The following is a 7,193-nucleotide window of genomic DNA, read 5'->3' as shown; positions in this document are numbered from 1 at the left end:
GTGTGTGTGTGTGTGTGTGTGTGTGTGTGTGTGTGTGTGTGTGTGTGTGTGTGTGTGTGTGTGTGTGTTACCACTAACGTAAGTAGCCTCTATAGCTTGAAATAACTAGCTATAGGCCAAACTTCTGTTTTCAACTTTGGAATGGAATGAAAGAAATGTCTACATTTAAGTTCTCTACTGTATTTAGTGTGCGCGTTAGGGAAATACAATTGAAATGAAAGATTACAAAGAAAACAAAAAAATGTTAGAAATATAGGCTCCAGGAAAATTGGTAAAATAGCCTCCGGTGCAGCAAACTGAGTTGAAAATGGGAACAAAAACGGCCACATAGAGCTACATCACTTATCAAAGAGCCTCAACTACAGGCAAATCAACAGTATACCTACTCCCCAGCTTGCCTGCATTGTCCACATGGAACATAATCGAAAGAAAGCACTCTTATCTTATGGACAAAACCTAGCATGTCATGAATAATATGAACAATATTCATTAAACCTATTCAGGTCCATCTATTATTTTTAGTAGACGCTTATAAACAAAACTCAGCTCACCGGCAAATGTCTCTACCTCACATGCATTGGAATGGCTCCTACAGCACAGCTGCTGTCGGCAGTTTACTCTAGGATTTTGGATTCAGAAGACATGAGGCAAATCTGTCTAAATCAATTTAGCATTGTCAGACAGTTCACATGCAGACAGGCGATCCAAAAGCTGGCTTTAGATCACGTCTCCTCGTGTGCAGACTACAGATCAACCCGAACTCCTTACTGTAAGGAGATGGGTTATTAGAGTCAGAACAGCATTGGTTTGTTATTGACTTCAGTTCCACAGAAACAGCAGAGATGTGGGAAAAGCTCTGTTCATCAAGACACAAAGTCATTAGCTATGTTAGGAGGCCAAATTGCAGCTATATCACTGCATTAATTATAGAACCAACGGTGATGTCGATTTAATACACTCCCCTGCTCATCTTCACAAACAAGAGTATAAGTTATTGAATCAGGATAGGTCATTATGTATGAACGCACATTACATTATATTTCCAATATTGAGTTCTTTGTTTTGACTCAGACATATGAGAGCTGTGGCCTGCTTGGTAACCCAATGTGCACCACATTTGTGCTGGTAAGTGTATCTGGGTAGCGTGTATGTGTAATAATAATTTGGTGGGTGCTATATTTGTCCTATTTCACATATGTACACTTTTGTATTAAAGGGGCAATATGCAGAAATCGCTCTCCCATTTCCTGGTTGTCCAAATTCAAATTGCTCGCCTAAAGCTGGTGTGCAAAACCYAAAGTAAACGATGCAAAAATGACACTTAAGAACGGGAAGCATAGAAATAGTGTACATAGAACAGATCCATGGCGGACCAAACCTGCCGAAATTAGAATTAAATGAATAAATGCACACATAAATAGATAAATACATAAATGGATGAATGAATGCACACATAGATAGGTAAATAATTATTTAAATATTTAATCCCACTTTCATTCATTTATATTATTTCTTCATTTATTTATTTCTGTATTTCTTCCTCCAATTTGATAATGAGGGGGTGTCAAGCAAATGTCTGTGGGTAGTATCTAACAGACCATTGGTTGATCAATGCCTCGACGCGTTTCTCGATTGCATTTGCCTGGGCTGCGTTCAGTATAACAGAAAGGTGTTCAAAGTTTAAAGGCCATGTTTCACATTAGCACCCCTCAAATAATAATGTGTAGCGCATATAGCTATGTTTCAATTTGAGATGTCACATTGTTTTGGAAATAGGAGATCAAATCTATTATATGCTGCTGTGCCACACGCACACCATAAAAACACACAAAAACAACAAATGGAACATTGTTCTTGCTTGATGTAGAAATAGGTGAACAGTTTTGGAACACTGAGCCATTGACTGCCTGCCTGCACCAGGTGGCTGTGTTGAGAGTGGGTTGCTTTTGACAATAAGTCACCGGACTACAGCCATATAGTTTTGAACCTAGAAGAAGACCAAGAGTAGGCAAAAAGATTGACCGTGATGGGCAAGGGGAATGTCCAGTTGGCTAGAAAAACATAGTAAGCTAATGTTACTGAGTATCAAGCTAGCGAGCTGATCTACAACTGCTAAAATTGATGTGGCTAGCTGTGTTTTAATAGGCAGACTCTCAGTTTTACACTTAGCTAGCTAGCTAGATAATGAACAAAACGGCAGTTATCATAAACCATTATTATCTAGCTAGCTATGGTAACTAAATATCTGTCAGATGTAAAGCAAGCAGGTTCCTGGCAGGTGTCAGAAATGCATGTTGTCTAGCACACGCTAGCTTGATCATTTATTAAGCAATCGAGTGGATACCTAATTAATAGGGTTGTCATTTAGTTAGGTACCTTGGCTAATTCTTGACATCATCCATCWTTGAAGCAGATTGGCTGCAAAATTAGGTCTCAACAATCACAGGCATCTAAGCTAGCAGCTAGCTAACTACCGTAAAATAAGGAGGCGCATGTTGTCATGATGAAATAAGTCACCTATGTGAAGCTAGCCACAATAAGGATTAGCCAATAGTGGAATTCGCTGTTCACCTTAGCAATTGTTTGTGAGATGAGACGTGGTGCCATAATATAAATAGTATCTTAGCTAGCTATAAATGTACATGTTTTAATTATTTATTATTTTTAATTTAACTAGTCAAGTCAGTTAAGAACAATTTCTTATTTACAATTCCATGGCCCGGCCAAACCCCAACCCGGACGACGCTGAGCCAATTGTGCACCGCCCTATGGGACTCCKAATCACGGCCGGTTGTGATACATAGCTGTTATCACAAAATGGCATGTATACTTTCAGATCTATTGTTGCCATTTAAAGACATGAATGTAAAGTAGGCAAACTGATACATGAATCCTACAGTAAATACAGGTACCATTTTCTTTTGTTAATCTCTGAAGGTTTGTCATTTGATTTCTTGGAGCCTGGGGGAGATACCATACTACAAGGCAGGATATTTCTCTGCTTCCAGGTTGAAGCTTGCTARCAGCAAGAACATGGAGCACTCTGTGTCGGTAAGTCATATTATTATTTTCCTTTACATTGCATGATACTAGGGAGGAGGCCCTGGGCCAGTAGGAGGTCAAGGGTGAGGGCTCTCTCTCTTTCTAGCACTCACTAATGCTATCTGTCTCTCTCCAGGTGCTAGAGACAGAATGGTCCTGGGACCTCCAGAGCCTTCTGACKAACTACATGCGATCTCTCCAGAGCACAGACAAGTAAGCTACAATCATAATAGTATACTTGATTCACAATGTTAAACCTGCTTCTCTATGGCAGTCTGCCTGTGTGACAACATATTGTAGCATATTATCCAGGGCCACTAGCTGGATTGGATTTACTGTACTCATGCTCTCTCCTCCCTGTAAAAGTCTTCCAGACATTTATCAAAGCTAACATGTGTCCATCCCCAGGTGAGTCTGCTGGGCCATGGAACACATAAAACACCTGCCACCCTGTTGTCAGCTATATGCTGACTGTTCCCTGAGGAAGGAGACAACTATCAAGGCTTTCAAAGACCACATATTTTGGGGATGACTAAATGCAATAACGTTTTTATAAACTCATTTAAATTGTATTGTTCGATTACAAAACAATAACTTTCATAGAATGTTTGTCATGTAGGTCTTCACACTAACTTTGACTAACTTCTGTGGTAACTTAAACACAAAGACAACACTTGGAGCATGTGTTTCAAAAGGTCTAAATTAAATGCATGTCCAGGGTGAATTAATGTTTATTAATGTATATCAGATACATCACACAGGTGTGTCAACTAAAATATATATATCCCAGACAKGATTGAAGAATTGGACAAGTAGAAAAAGTGAAAATAAGTCAATGATTCTGTCCAGACCAGTTTGTATGAATTTGAGTGGTTATATACAGTYCCAGTCAAAAGTTTGGCCACACCTACTCATTCAAGAGTTTTTCTTTATTTTTACTATTTAGAATAATAGTGAGGACATCAAAACTATGAAATAACACATATGGAATCATGTAGTAACCAAAATAGTATTAAGGGAAAGGGAAAGGGGGATACCTAGTCAGTTGTACAACTGAATACCTTCATCTGAAATAAGTCTTCCGCATTTAAATTAAATTAAACAAATCAAAATCTATTTTATATTTGAGATTCTTCAAAGTAGCCACCCTTTGCCTTGATGAAAGCTTTGCACACTCTTGGCATTCTCTCAACCAGCTTCACCTGGAATGCCTTTCCAACAGTCTCAAAGGAGTTCCCACATATGCTGAGCACTTGTTGGCTGCTTATCCTGCGGTCCAACTCATCCCAAACCATCTCTATTGGGTTGAGGTCAGTTGATTGTGGAGGCTAGGTCATCTGATGCAGCACTCCATCACTCTCCTTCTTGGTCAAATAGCCCTTACACAGCCTGAAGGTGTGTTGGGTCATTGTTCTGTTGAAAAACAAATGATAGTCCCACTAAGCGCAAACCAGATGAGATGGCGTGTTGCTGCAGAATGCTGTGGTAGTCATGCTGGTTAAGTGTGCCTTGAATTCTAAATAAATCACCAACAGTGTCACCAGCAAAGCACCCCCACACGATTACACCTCCTCCTCCATGCTTCACGGTGGGAACCACACATGCGTAAATCATCCATTAACCTACTCTGTGTCTCAAAAAGACACAGCAGTTGGAACCAAATATCTCAAATTTCAGACCAAAGGACAGATTTCCACCTGTCTAATGTCCATTGCTTGTGTTTCTTGGCCCAAGCAAGTCTCTTTGTATTATTGGTTTCCTTTAGTAGTGGTTTCTTTGCAGCAATTCGACCACGAAGGCCTGATTCACGCAGTCTCCTCTGAACAGTTGAGATGGAGATGTGACTGTTACTTGAACTCTGTGAAGCATTTATTTGGGCTGCAATTTCTGAGGCTGGTAACTCTAATTAACTTATCCTCTGCAGCAGAGGTAACTCTGGGTCTTCCTTTCCTGTGGCAGTCCTCATGAGAGCCAGTTTCATCGTAGCGCTTGATGGTTTTTGCGACTGCACTTGAAGAAAGTTCTTGAATTTTTCTGAATTGACTGACCTTCATTTCTTAAAGTCATGATGGACTGTCATTTCTCTTTGCTTATTTGAGCTGTTCTTGTCATAATATGGACTTGGTCTACCTTGCCACAACACAACTGATTGGCTCAAACGCATTAAAAAGGAAATAAATTCCAAAAAGTTACTTTTAATAAGGCACACCGCTTAATTGAAATGCATTCCAGGTGACGACCTCATGAAGCTGATTGAGAGAATGCCAAGAGTGTGCAAAGCTGTCATCAAGGCAAATGTCACGATCGTGTGGAGGAGAGACGGACCAAAACGCAGCATGAGGAAAATAAGCCATCTTCTTTTAATTAAACGAACGAAGATGAACATGAAACGAAAACACTATTACAAACAAACAAAACAACAAATGATCGTGAAGCTAAATAACGCAAGTGCCCAGACAAGCAACAAACGTTAAACAAGACAACTACCCACAAAAGCCTACTGCCTATGGCTACCTTAAATATGGCTCCCAATCAGAGACAAATGAATGACAGCTGTCTCTGATTGAGACCCAATCTAGGCAGCCATAGACATAACTAGACAACNTTACATTTGGAATCATCAAACCAAAGGACAGATTTCCATTGGTCTAATGTCCATTGCTTTATGTTTCTTTACCCAAGTAAGTCTCTTCTTCCTATTGGTGTCCTTTAGTAGTGACTTGTTTGTAGCAATTTGACAATGAAGGCCTGATTCACACAGTCTCCTCTGAACAGTTGATGTTGAGATGTGTCTGTTACTTGAACTCTGTGAAGCATTTATTTGGGCTGCAATTTCTGAGGCTGGTAACTCTGCAGCAGAGGTACCTCTGGGTCTTCCTTTCCTGTGGCAGTCCTCATGAGAGCCAGTTTCATCGTAGCGCTTGATGGTTTTTGCGACTGCACTTGAAGAAACTTTAAAAGTTCTTGAATTTTTCTGAATTGACTGACCTTCATGTCTTAAAGTCATGATGGACTGTCATTTCTCTTTGCTTATTTGAGGTGTTCTTGTCATAATATGGACTTGGTCTACCTTGCCACAACACAACTGATTGGCTCAAACGCATTAAAAAGGAAATAAATTCAAAAAAGTTACTTTTAATAAGGCACCGCTTAATTGAAATGCATTCCAGGTGACTACATCATGAAGCTGATTGAGAGAATGCCAAGAGTGTGCAAAGCTGTCATCAAGGCAAAGGGTGGGTAATTTGAAGAATCTCAAATATAAAATATATTTTGATTTGTTTAACACTTTTTTGGTTACTACATGATTCTATATGTGTTATTTCATAGTTTTGATGTCTTCACTATTATTCTACAATGTAAAAATAAAGAAAAACTCTGCAATGAGTAGGTGTGTCCAAACTTTTGACTGGTACTGTACATGTCGACAGAATGGCTGTGAGACAGAGACTGTTGCTGTACTCCCAGGTTAGGCCCTTGCTTCCGGTACCACTGAAGAACACAGTCTTCAGTCAGGCAGCTTGAAGATGTGTCACTATTTAGGCCCATGTCATAGCATGCAGTGGCCTGATGGGGAGATGGCAATAAATGCATTATGTACCTTTCACCACCAAAGTCATGTTAGCATTTACTGCACATGTTGCTGAACAATTCAACCCTTTTGTTAGTGTCATTGATATATGGAAGTTCACATTCAATATTCAGTTCATAAGCATTGACTAATACCTCTAGGGCAGGGGTAGGCGACCCTGGTCTTTGTGTGCCGCAGGCACTTCATGTTTTTGATTTAATCAACCTGGAAGACCATGTGTGTTGAATTTAGCCAATCACTGAACTGATCAATTAGCTCAGTTGGTCACGGCTGCGTTCAGCACATAAAAACAATAGAACGTTCAAATGAACGGAAACAGTGCTTTACTGAACAACCAGTTGAAAAACATGGATGGGTTGGGTTGTGGGTTGAAAATGCAACTCTGCCCTTTAAATACGTCACTCATTGCTTCAAGCCACATTCCGGCACACCCTCCGAACGGAGCAAACATATCTCAAAGCCTGTTGAACATTTTGGGAAAACGTGGCGTTCAGTACAAACTGCTCCGTAACGTAGCAAACGTTCAAGCGAACTGAACACACCCCTAGTGTGGTGCCTG

This window comes from Salvelinus sp. IW2-2015, linkage group LG25 (genome assembly GCF_002910315.2).
Source record: "Salvelinus sp. IW2-2015 linkage group LG25, ASM291031v2, whole genome shotgun sequence".
NCBI classification, from domain to species: domain Eukaryota; kingdom Metazoa; phylum Chordata; class Actinopteri; order Salmoniformes; family Salmonidae; genus Salvelinus; species Salvelinus sp. IW2-2015.
This window is presented reverse-complemented; position numbering follows the sequence as displayed.